This window comes from Solanum pennellii, chromosome 7, assembly GCF_001406875.1.
Source record: "Solanum pennellii chromosome 7, SPENNV200".
NCBI classification, from domain to species: Eukaryota; Viridiplantae; Streptophyta; class Magnoliopsida; order Solanales; family Solanaceae; genus Solanum; species Solanum pennellii.
In genome coordinates, this window is record NC_028643.1 from 64,912,986 (window position 1) to 64,927,248 (window position 14,263).

The window sequence follows — 14,263 nt, forward strand, 5'->3', positions numbered from 1 at the left end:
TATATATATATATATATATAAGTTAACTACTTAAATATGTCAACTCATTTAATTACATGAATTAACTTCAATAGATTAATTTTTAATTACCTAATAGATGCTTAAGTAGAAATGCAACAAAAAAAAATTGTATCTAAAATGTATAATATGAACGCCTTATCATATGTTCATCCTTCTTTTCCTATGCTTGCCGCTCTCCTCTTCATTTCTTTTTCAATTTTTATTTGTTTGTGTTATGTCAATAAACAGATAATATGTATTTATGTTACTCCATAATTAGTACTCTCTCATATCAAATATTTGGCTTAATTTAGAGTATAGCCAAACTAATCAATGTTTGGTGTGATTCCATATAATACTTTTATATATTTTTTTAAAAAATAAAATTCGTATAATTTAGAAATTATACAGAGTACTACGTTTATATTAAGTAGATGGTAATAGATACTTTATAAAATAGTTGAGTTGCGCACAAATTATATTAGGATATAATAATTATCAAAAAAATAGTAATTATAATCATCTATATATTATAAAGAAAACTCAGAATATTATAATAATAAGAAGAAGACAAGAAGTATAAGATAGAGGAGAGAAATTTTCTTATTCAAGTATGTCATCCTAATGGTCAGTCATTCTCTATTTATAGTGTTGAGATATCACTCCAAAAGTCATCTAATTAATAGATACATGGTTATCTTGGAAGTTCTTATAACCGTGGAAGCACCTATACATGAATTCATTTAATAGTGGATAACTCTAATGGATAATCCACATATACTATACAATGGACTTACAACACTCCCCCTTGGATATCTATAGATTATGTGCCTCGTTAAAACCTTACTAGGAAAAACTCAGTGGGAAAAAGCCTAGTGAAGGAAAAAGAGTACACATATCTCATAATACGCTTTGAATGTTGCCTCGTTAAAAACCTTATCAGGAAAACTCAACTTTGGACAAAATCATAGTTAAGAAAAAGAGTACAACGCGTATTTGACTCCCCCTGATGAAAACTTTACTTGATATCTCGGAGACGGCGCATTCCAATCTTGTATCTCAACTTCTCAAACGTTGATGTTGGCAATGCCTTGGTGAATAAATCAGCAACATTATCACTTGAACGAATTTGTTGAACTTCTATCTCACCATTTTGTTGAAGATCATGCGTGAAAAAGAACTTTGGTGAAATATGCTTTGTCCGGTCTCCTTTGATTTATCCTCCTTTCAATTGAGTTATACATGCAACATTATCTTAGTACATTGTGGTTGGTATATTCTTTTTCAAAGAAAAACCACACATTTTCTGAATATGATGGGTCATTGATCTCAACCAGACGCACTCTCGACTTGCTTCATGGATGACTATTATTTCTGCAAGATTTGAAGAAGTGGCTACCAACATTTGCTTCATTGATCGCCAAGATATTGCGTGTCTCCACATGTAAACAAATAGCCTGTTTGTGATCGAGCTTTATGCGGATCAGATAAATACCCTGCATCTACATAACCAATCAGTTCTGACTTGTTCATTGGAATAGAATAAACTCATGTCCATGGTCTCCTGAAGATATTGAAGTACGTGTTTAACACCATTCCAATGTCTTCTTGTTGGGGAGGAACTGAATCTTGCCAGTAGACTTACTGCAAAACAGATATCTGATCGAGTATTGTTAGCAAGGTACATTAGTGCCCCAACTGCACTAAGATAAGGAATTTCATCACCAAGAAGCTCTTCATCCTTCTCTTGAGGTCGAAATGGATCTGTATTGATGTCAAGCGATATTATCACCATTGGAGTACTCAATCGATGTGAGTTATCCATGTAAAAACGCTTTAATATCTTTTCTGTGTACGTTGATTGATGAACAAGTATTCCATTTGACAAATTCTCAATCTGTAGGCCAAGACAAAATTTTGTCTTGCCGAGATCTTTTATTTCAAATTCTCTTTTCAGACACTCAACAACTTCTAAAAGCTCTTTACAAGTGTCAATGATATTCAAATCATCAACGTACACAACTATTACAACAAATTCAGATTTCGAGCGTTAATAAAAATGCAGGGACAAATCGAATCATTTTTGTATCATTTCGTTAATAAATATTCACTCAGACGATTGTACCACATCCTCCTTGACTGTTTCAAATCCATACAATGATTTCTGAAGCTTTATTGAACAAGTTTCTCTTGAATCTTTGTAGGCTTCAGGTGTTTTGAATGCTTCAGGAATTTTCATGAAAATATCATGGTCCAGTGAGCCATATAGATAGGTTGTGACAACGTCCATTAGATGCATTTCAAGTTTCTCATGAACTGCCAGATTTATGAGATATCTGAAGGTGATTGCATCTACCACAGGAGAATATGTCTCCATATAATCAATGCCAGGTTTTTGAGAAAAATCTTGAGCAACAAGTTGGATTTTATATCTCACGACTTCATCTTTCTCATTTCTTTTTAGTACAAAAACCTATTTGTGCTCAACTGGCTTGATACCTTTAGGTGTTTGAATTATTGGTCCGAAAACTTCATGTTTTTCTAGTGAAGCCAATTCTGCTTGAAATGCATCCTTCCGTTTTAGCCTATGTTTCTCTGTCTTCATTCGTGAACAGATTTTGGCTCAAAATCTTCATCTTGTTGCATTATGTCAATAGTAACATTATAGATAAATATGTTGTCAATCACAACATTATTTTGATTCCACAACTTTCTCGTCGAGACATAATTCATTGAAATTTTATTGTTTTCAGAAGTTTGAACCTCCTCGGATATTTCATCATGTGTTATAACTTGGGTCTCATCTTGAGAAATTTCTTTCAACCCGTGATCATCTTGATCATTTATTTTTCTCTTTCGAGGATTTTCATCCTTGGAACCAATTGGTCTACCACGTTTCAAATGTGGTCTAGACTCATTTGCCTTAACTATTTGTCCCGCTGGGACATCAACTCGAACTGGAGCATTAGCAGCTGAAATATGCGATTTATTAATCCTTGGTTCTGTAAATAAATTACTCTTTGAACGTCTTGCTCATATTGATTTGTTCGAGGATCTAGATAAGATAGAGATGATAAATTCCAATCTATATCTTTTCCCAACTGCTTATGTTCTCCCCCTAATGTTGGGTATACTGATTCATCAAAATGAAAATCAATAAATCTTGCCTTAAATAAATCTCCAGTCATAGGCTCCAAATATTTTATGATTGAAGGAGATTCATACTCAACATATATCCCCAACCTTCTTTGGGGCCCCATGTTTGTGTGTTGTGGTGGAGCAATTGGGATATACACCGCACATACAAAAATTATAGATGGAAAATGTTTGGACCTTGACCAAAAGCCAATTGTAATGGGGAGAATTCATGATAATTGGTCGGCCTTATTCGCACAAGTGCTGCTGCATGAAAAATAGCATGCGCCCACATAGACGCAGATAACTTTGTTCTCATTATTAATGGTCTACTATCAACTACAGACGTTTAATCAATGATTCTGCTAGACCGTTCTGAGTGTGAACATGCGCAGCTGGATGTTCAACTGTTATACCAGTAGACATACAATAATCATTAAATTTCTGAGATGTAAACTCACCAGCATTATCTAGACGGATTGTCTTTATTGTATAGTCTGGAAATTGTGCCTTCAATCTTATTATTTGAGCCAACAATCTCACAAAAGTCATGTCGCGAGTTGATAATAAACACACATATGACATCTTGTAAAAACATCTATCAAGACCATATAATATTTAAAGGGTCCACATGCAGGTTAAATTGGTTCACATATATCATCCTGTATACGTTCTAGAAGCACTGAGGATTCAATTTCAACCTTAATTGTTGATGGTTTAATGATCAACTTTCCTTGAGAACAAGAATCACAAGAGAATTCCTTTGATTGAAGGATATTTGTCTCTTTAAGGTGTGCCCATGTGAGTTCTCAATGATTTTGTGCATCATATTAAATTCGGGATGGCCCAACCGGTCATGTCAAATGATAAAATCATTAAAATTAGTAAACCTTTTGTTTACTACGGCATGTGATTCAACATTACTTATACTTGTATAGTACATCCCAGAAGAAAATGCAGGTAATTTTTCATGCACAATTTTCTTCTCTACATTAATTGTAGTAATGTAAAGGTATTCAACCTTTCCTTCATTAGCCGTCTCAACGTGATAGCCCTTTTGGCGAATAACTTTGAAACTTAATAAGTTTCTTTGAGACTTACTACAATATAATGCATTGTCAATGTCCAATATTGTCCCTCCAGGTAGTAATAAGGTCGCTCTTCCAGAGCCCTCAATTAATTTTGTACTACTTGATATTGTGTTGACATATGTCATTTTCATAACCAAATTAGAAAAGTATTTCTTTTCTTTTAATATTGTTGGTATTATAGCACTATCAAGAAGGCATACATCTCCATTACTCATCTTGAATCCAACTGACAAATGGGGATTTCTATTAATTTTCATTAAAAAAAATACATTAAAAGAAGTATGAAACAAAACTAACAACGAAAATTTAAACACTTCAAAATGAAGAACATGATAACTAAAAATCAAATAAGTAAAATATTAACAGACTTCATTCCCCAGCTAAAAGATGAAACATCAGTTTCGATCTCCAAAGAAGTCATCAACTTCCATATGAGTAATGTCACCAAGGCCATAAAAAACATCATCCTTTAAAGCCAAATTTGCTTCAATATCCTTATCATATTTCTGAGATGTTCCCGGCTTATCATCATCTGTAAGAGTCAGATGTGACTCAGCTCGAGCATTAGAAGAGAAAGCACCACTTTTATTTTCTTTCCTTTTAAAGGAATTTTGGTAGAGCTTAACAAAATGCTCTTGTGTGCGACATTTATTCTTCTAATGGTCTTTCATGCCACAACGATGACAATTACTTTTTGAGGGGTTATTTTGAGAACTCATGTTGTTCTCCCTTTTATTATGACCACCACCTCGACGATTGATGTATTACCTCTTATCTTTGCCACGTCCCCTGCATTATTATAGCCCCGATGATCATCTCTTTTTACTTCAGATTGATCACGTACTTCCACCACATTTGCCTCTTTAATGGAGCAGCTCCAGTAGGACGAGCTTCATGATTTTTCATTGTAAGAGCATTATGTTTCTCAACCACCCAAAGACATGAGATTAATTCAAAATATTTCTGAAAACCCTTTTCACGATATTGCTGCTGCAATATCACATTTGAGACATGAAAAGTAGTAAGTGTATTTTCCACCATGTCCTCATCTTTTATAGTCTCCCCACATAATTTCAATTGGGAGGTTATCCTGATTACAACAGAGTTGTATTCAATTACGGTCTTAAAATCTTGAAATTGTAAATGCATCCACTCATAATGAGTTCTTGGCAATACTATTACCTTTAGGTGGTCATATCTCCCCTTTAAATCAATCCACAATTCAAGTGGATCTTTTACCGTCAGATATTCAATCTTCAGTTCCTCATCAAGATGATGACGAAGGAAAATCATATCCTTCGCCTTATCTTGGCTCGATGCTTCATTTCCCTAGGTAATGGTGGCATCAAGACCTTTAGCAGCTAAGTGAATCTCAGCATCGAGTACCCATAAAAGATAATTCTTTCCAGAAATATCTAATGCCACAAACTCAAGTTTGGATAAATTCGACATAATGAGATTATGAGAGAATATGTGAATTAAATAAAAATATTTATAGAATACCTTTGCAAGTAGCAACTTCGTGCTGATAACGTATTATAAAGAAAACTCAGAATATTATAATAATAATAAGAACAAGAAGACAAGAAGTATAAGATAGATGAGAGAAATCTTCTTATTCAAGTGTGTCATCCAAATGGTGAGTGATTCTCTATTTATAATGTTGAGATATCACTCCAAAAGTCATCTAATTATTAGATACATAGTTATCTTAGAAGTTCTTATCACCTTGGAAGCACCTTAAATGAATCCATTTAATAGTGGATAAATCTAATGGATAATCCACATATATTATACAATGGATTTACAACACTATATATCTATTTATATATAATAGGAGATGCAAAAAGTGTCATGTGTCACCATGATAAAAAAAATAAAATTAGTATTTTTTCAAAAAAAATAAATTGAAAAACTACATATATATAATATGAGACGCAAAAAGTGTCACATGTCAGCAAAAATATTAGCAATTTTAAAATTAAATTTTTAATTTAAAAAATGTGAGATGTCACGTTAGGCACATAATTTTTTAATAGACAAATCATTTTAAAATAGAAAATTCAAAAGAAAAACTATACTCACTCCTTTTCATATTAATTGAATTTTTGAGGTGTTCCACTTTCTAAGAAAAGTAGATTAAGACATAAATTTAATATAGTTTTTCATTTTTATCCTTATTAATTATTGTCAAATTCATTGAAGTCATCACATTAAATAAAGAGTAAAATTGGAAGAATATTTTAAAAATAGTCTTGAAGATTGAACAATTAAGTTAATTTGAAAATTTAAAAACACCTTAAAATTCAATTAATATGAAATGGATCCACTAAAACAAAAACAACTTTTAGCGGAATGAAATATTGACACTAATAAAGAGTGCTAAAATCTTTATCGGCATTAGTTAAGTGTCATTAGAATCAATGTCGATAAAGGCTTTAGGGACATATACAAAGAGTGACAATTGCCGCTAAAAATACATATTTAGCGGCAATTAAGAATTAAATGTCGTTAATGGTCATTTTTGTTGTAGTGAGAAGAAGTACATAATTGTTGCCATATTTAATTTTTAAATTATCGAACCAAGTTTTTCATCGTCAACAATTATGTATGCTTTAAAGAAGGGTGAATTCAATGAATGATAAGATAACCTTCAAACTTTCATTAAATTCGACAGTTATATACAATTTCTCATTTTCATAGTTAAGCTTCATACTAATCATTCATTTAAGTGAAAGTTGATTCTTCACAAAAACTATAATAAAAGAATCACAACGATAGTAAATGACAAACATCAAATGGACTGCTTTATTGGTAATTTTGCTAGATAAAGTTTATTTGATTTTTAAAATAAATGATAATTTACTTATAACATTCTTTATTTCTCAATCTTTTTATTTTAAAAAATGACACCTAAAATGGAAAAGTTGGAAGAGAGTTTCATGAACATATTCACAAATTGTGAAAGCTTTTCACAGGACGTGGATCAATTTGTAAACCCAGACTCCATATCTCAAAATTTTCATTTTCTATGGACATTTGTATGGCCCGTGAACAAATCCACAAACCGCAAAAGCATCCATAGAATGACCTTCAGAACTCAAGATTTATTATGCTTTTATGGCATATTCGCAGTTGTAAAGTGTTATATGGTCTTCATTTAAATTACTCAGCACTTCCGAAAAGTCATTCCATGCAACAGTTTGGGAAAAAAGGTTTCCCATCTTGTTATTAAGCCTAGCCCGCAGTCACAGAAGCTGAAGAGGACACGAAGAAGAGATATCCACATCTCTTTGAATCCAGAGAAAATGTATAATTTTCTTCTTAGTACTTTTTAAGTTATGAATAAGCATGTTATTATTGCATTTGCTTGTTGGGTGTTTGAGCTTAATGTTACTACCCTTAGTCTAGTAGGAATGCCTTCATTCGAGGACGTCCATAATTGACATCTGTCACTTTTAAGTCAGAATTATTTTAGTATTTTTCCACTCCTGTAGTTCCTATACTATGTCATATTTACTAATTCTAAGTGGGATTAGGGGGATTTTTATCATTCCAAAACTCTTCATTCACCAATAACCTCTTCCAATTAGATTTCTTCTCTCTTAAATTTTCTCTCAAAGTTAAACCTAGGTGTCAAAGCTTCAAGTTTACATTTTAAGAATTAAGCCAAGATCTTTATTTCAAATATGTGGGATTTCATCAATGGGTACCCCTTCAAAAATTCAAGTTTATGATTCCTACAAGCAATAAATTTCTATGATCTCTATTACTTTTCATTATAAATTAGTTTTCTTCATGATCAGACCCTAGCTAATTGCATGTTTGCTCATGAATTCCATGATTTCAAGTATAATTTCTTGTTTTCAATGTTAATTTTATGAACCTATAGCATGCAAGTATTTTCATGATTCAGAATTATGTTATTTTCATATGCATCTCTCATATTATCATATTTTTATGATTTATATGCTTTTAGATACAATACCTTCCAGATTGTTTTCAGATATCATGATATAACATTCTTTCAGATAAAACATCTCTCACTATAATTTCAGTTAGGCATAATACATATATTGGACCCTAAACTTGACTTCCGATTTTAATTTTGACCTCCAACTTTCATACTGCACAAACAGGCACTTTAACTTTTCAAACTTTTAAATAAATAAACACATGAGTCATACATGGCAAAATATATGTAGGACACCACGTAGGACAAAAAATGACATGTAGAATGACATGTAGGACATTTGTGTTTATTTGTTCAACTTTATACAAGTTTAAGTGTTTACTTGTGTACACCCAAACGTGAAAGACACAAATGTGATTCTAAGCCAAGTTAAAGGACATATTTCTGTATTATGCCTTTCAGTTATCATGATTTATGAGTTACTTAGTATGTATCAATTTATTAGTATGATTCAATTTTATCAAATCATTACTATTTCCAAACTTAGCAAGCTTTAGAGGTGAAGGTTTCTGGTCAGAGTCTGTGGAGCTTTAATATCAATCTCTAAGTCCTAGAACTACGTTTTACCGTAGAATTTATCTCAAATAGGCATCAATTAGTGGATCCATCTCAGCTCAGTTATCAGGTCCCTTACGATGGCAATTATAGGACACCCTCTTTTTTTGTGTAGGGGAAGTACATCAACCTTCATGTAGTAACTCACATGGTTAATGTCGATTTAAGTATTTCCCACAACCAAAATTTCAGTTATAGCATGACCTTGTACTTATGTATTTCAAATCAGTATATCTCAACTTCATGTTATTTTACTTGGTCATTGCATCTCCATGTTTTACTGGTGTAGTATATTTAAATATCATGTTTTTATGCAAAGTTCTCATATTCAGAATATCAAAGTATTGACTGCAAATATTCTGCATATATTGTTTGATGACATAGGTTCTAACGCTTAGTATCCAACCCGCGGTTAGTACAAATTCGGACGACGTTGCAGCAGTACATTTGTAAGTCCTCACTCTTTGAGGACCACCTTTATCATTCTTTCAGTATGGTTACTTCAGTTTTCAGACAACTGGAGTTAGTTAGGGTTTTTCCTAACAACTCATATTAATAGAGGCTTTCAAACAATTAGATATAGATTGAGATTTTGTTTTTTCTTTTAGATATTAGTATACCTTAGTGTTATGAGCTTTATTAAGATATTTTAGATTTAGCTTTCACGTTTACATTCTAGTCTCTATTGATTTATGTCAATCTTAGTGTCATGTCATGCCATGAGGTTATCTTGAAGTCACTTGTGGCTCTAAGCACCGTGTCGTATCTATAAATAGTCTCGAGGCCTGACAAAACACTCTTAATACAATGTGATATTATTTAATTTAGGCTAAGCCTACAAGATTTTTCTCCAAAGACATCACACCATTAAGAATAGCAAATGCCTTATAAGTAACTCTTTTAAGGAAAAAATACACTTACTAGCCACAAAGATCAAACTAATTACACACTCATAATTCATCCTTAATTAACTCACTTTATTTATGTGGACCTAAAGTAATTATCCTGCGTGACCCCTTTAGACTAGATAGTCCCTTAACGATGCAATGACAATATATGAATACATTGTAATTATTGCTTGTTCTTATTGTTTGCACAACACAAATTATATATCAAAATGGATGTTGATTATAAACCTAAAATTAAGAATATTTTGAATTGTTGTCATTTTATATTTACATACTAATATGTAGAATTTCACTCCATATTATCTGATATTTTAATGGCCAAAATCTAGGTCCAATTGCATACTTAGATTTAAATTTTTCAGAAGCAACAATTTTGAGTTGATTTGAGATTTGTATGACTAAAATTTTATAATTGAAAGTATATTCTACTATTTGTAATAAACCGATCGGTCGTTACAAATAGGTCCATAGAAAAAGAATTTGGGCAAGAAAACATTCCAAATAGTAGATTGAATTTTTTTTGTCAGACCAGCCTTAGATGAAATCTGGGTTAGGTGAGGTCTAGGGTCATCGGTGGAAGGGTGGGATCTTGTTTTGAGATTTGAAAGATGTATACTTGTAGTCATGACATCATGACATTAAGAAATTCATACGACCATTGAGAATTAAATTCGGGTAAGTAGAACTCCTTTGGCATGAACAGTATGAGTCGAGACGTCAAAGAAAGAGTTTGTGTTGTAAAAAGGGCCTATTTTCGAATGTTGAGTTGCATAAAATCGGCAGACATTTCTATAATGGATGGATTCTCGCTATAGCGCCATTCAGACCATTATAGCAAGGCTGACGTAGATATGGCAAGGATATCGTGATTTTGTGTACGTAGAAAACTACCCCAATCTCTTATTTTATATTGAGTTCTTGAAACAGAGAAGAGCAATTTTATCACGACCCGGAAGTAACCCCTAGAAGTTAGGGCAACCCTTAGGTCAAAACAATTGCGTACTTGACCTTTCGGATGTCTTGTACTAGCCTTATGCTATCATTCATTACATAAGACATGAAAAGTCGTGCAGAAGTAAAACTTTTCACGACATCTATAATAATAAGGAAATATATTTTATAAATACTAAAGAGTTGTCTCGTCGTCACAAGTCAACTTAAAGACACAACTTAAATATCTTAGGGACACGGCCCTTTACATTGAATGAAAAATACATAATAAGTCTTAATAGTAGAAACTAAAAAAATAAAGACTATGCCCTCAAATATATGAGTACATACTTAGTCTTGAGAGAGTCGATTCCCAAGCTTGCTTTCAGATCTTCAACTTGCCTCCAATATATACTTATAGAGTATAGAAAAGTATGGGGTTAGTACAAACAATGTACTAAGTATGGCATATGCAAAAACATGAGAAAAGGGACATTTTAGTAGAAATAAGCTTTCATGCCAATAAAGTAAAACTTTCATGAATATAGAAGTGAAATAACACATAAGTCACCATTTAGCACATAGAAAAGGATTTTCCAGAATTTAACACAAAGAGTCACTTTACAATGAACTCAAAGGAACTGTAGTGAACTCTCTAAATTTCAAACCAACACACAGTGAACTCACCCCCAAGAAGTTTCCCTAACCAAGGTTATCCTAAGATTCACTAAGTTAAGACATGTAGGAACCACCCATACAATTCCTTCAATGCACACCCAAATGACCCTCAAGACTACCCATTATAGGCTTACTTCTTGAGGTAACAAGTCCACCACCTTATAACTAGACATTAGAGGAACATACTTGCATTAGAACTTCATCTAGGTGCCTTTCCCCAAGTGGACTTGTAAGTTACACAAAGTGCAATGTGAGAATAACATCTCATACTACTACTCCCACTTTGTGCTCCTTGAGGATTCCATGAGGATAGGTTCACCACATTCATCATTAAAAACATCATTACACAAGACATAACCTTAACATGCTTTCTTAACATTTGACATTAATCACATAACTTCACTTACATTTCATAATGACACATTTATACATTAAAGATAAAGACACACCAAGACTCCCCGTTCAAGTGTCTATTTGTGCAATGGATAAATACCGTTCATATCACCACCTACCCTAAGTAGTACACTCTTTAGGAGACTTAGTTCATTAAATTAGTTTGTGGGGAGTTAGCTTTAATCGACATAGACCATGAGAGCTGGACATGGAATCCCGAAATTAACCCCTATCGGATGAGGGATCCCCACTTGCCTAGGGTAGGGTCATTCTCTTAGCCTTTACATGGATTCTTCAATAGCTACACATATGCGGGCGCACAGTTAAGGGATAAGGACATTGTTTCTAAGTAACTCATTCTCTACTAACAAAGAGTACTCATCTCAAGAGGTACATTGGATACAACATCTCAACTCACGAAGTGTATCCACCTCTTCTTCATATCCTCTTGGTCCTAAGCATAACTCCCCCAAATAGTCTTAAACATTCATTACTATAGGTTAAATAATAACTTATTGGAAACCACATCTCAACTCACTAAGGGTAATACATCCCTCAACCTATCTTAGAAATGCTCTTGGGAGGTAGTGAAGTTTCTACTAAATACTATCTCAACGCACGAAGAGTGTTCACCCAAAAACTCTACTTTCACATTCGTTAGCTTCATTCATCCAAAGTGTGAGTGTGTGTACATGTAAGAACAACTTTCACATAATCACCATTTTCATAACATTAATTTCTAAACGTGCTTGCATCTTCATTCATCACACTACACACATTAGCATACTTCAATAAACATGTACTTCACTTAGGCATAGTCTCTACAAATCATACCTAACAAGCTTTATGAAACACATCAACAAGAATATCATCATTATCATATTACTTCACATATCAAGCCTTTATGTCCATACTCACAATACATATATAAATACATATTCACATACTTCAAGTAAACACCGCCACCAAAGGTGGGCCATACCACTCAATGACAATTCACAATAAGAACTAAACAATATAACCAACTTACTATTCATCCAAACTTTCACCACCTATTCATAATTTATCCAACAATTCATCATAAAATAGCCCTTAGGGTAGTAACTAAAACATAATATAACCATAAAATAAAACATATTTCTGATATTCTCTATCTAATCATGCTCATTAAACCATTTCATAAGCTAAAAGTTGATAAAAAGCATAAACATGTTTTCATTGGGGGTTTGACATAAAAATCATCATTTAACACTAATAAACTCATTTTTAATCATTAAAATGTTCTCATACAAAGACCCATACTTAGAGTCAAGGAATACAGAGTTTGTAGTTGAAACCCTTTTTGAAATCATTTAGAAGTGGCTCCTTGAATGAAAGGAAGTTCAAGGATGACTACCATACCTCAATGAGAAGAAACACACTAATTTTTTATGATGAAATGTCCACAACCAACCCCTTCTAGCCCTTCCTTGAGTTCAAGCTTCTATGGAGTTTGAGAAAGTCTTTCTTGAGGGAGGGGTTTTGGGTTTTTGAAAATGAAGTCTAAAATTAGGTCATAGTGTTTGAACCCTCTTAATATACATAAAAGACCCTAAAATAATCATCCATGGTTCATAAAAGACTTGGGGTAAATTTACCAAATGCCTTAAGCCTTGACAGATTTTTAGTAGCTTTTGCAGGCACCACCTACGCCCTACAAACGACGGACCGTAGTCCAGACTACGCCCCTTAGAAGGGGTCCATCATTTGGGTTTGATCCTACCTTTTATGCAAAACTTGCAGGGCCAATCAATGCCCAAGGTCGATGGGCTGTCGTTTTACCAACGGTCTGTCCCTTGTGGCCGTCGTTGGTCACTGCTTGGCAGCATCCTGCCAAAGAGATGGGGTCCTCTTCTAGGGCCCCTCGTGGGTCCTAGGTAAGAGTCGTACCCGGACGTTGAACACCTAAACAGTGTCATCTAGGTCTTAAGATCATCCCACATCAATTTCAACTAAAATAAACACGTAAAACTCGCTAAAACATACTAAGACACACAAACACTTTCCAAGACATCTCCGAACGTCATAGACATTCTTGGATGTTTGACCTCCAAACATCACCAAACTTTAGAAACTTTCTCAAAACATCATTATTAACCATATTAGCACAAAACTAAATCATGATACACATGCGAAACTCTATTTCAACCTAGTTCATTTTAGAAGCATTAGAGATTTAGGACAACTGAGCGATTTTGGACAACTTGTATCATTATTCCCATGAAATTCACTGGTAAAGGTAAGAGTTTGACTCTCCAATCTTTTAATGTGTTTCTTAAGACTTAGAAACTAGGTGGTTAACATTGGAAAAGAGTTTTGAGCATGAATTCATATGGGTAAGGAGACCAAAGTTGGGAAAGAAGATCATATTTTGGACAGGCTGGGATTTGTTAGTTATCTGGGCGAATTGTTAGGTCATTTATGATTGATTTTTGTTAGTATTGTTTATTCTAGATCAAGCACAAGACAATGCACTTCTCAAAGGGAAAGCTTAAGCTATTTAGAGTTTTCAAGGGGCTTGATTCGATGTAGGTGATGATTATATGTTTTCTATATATGTA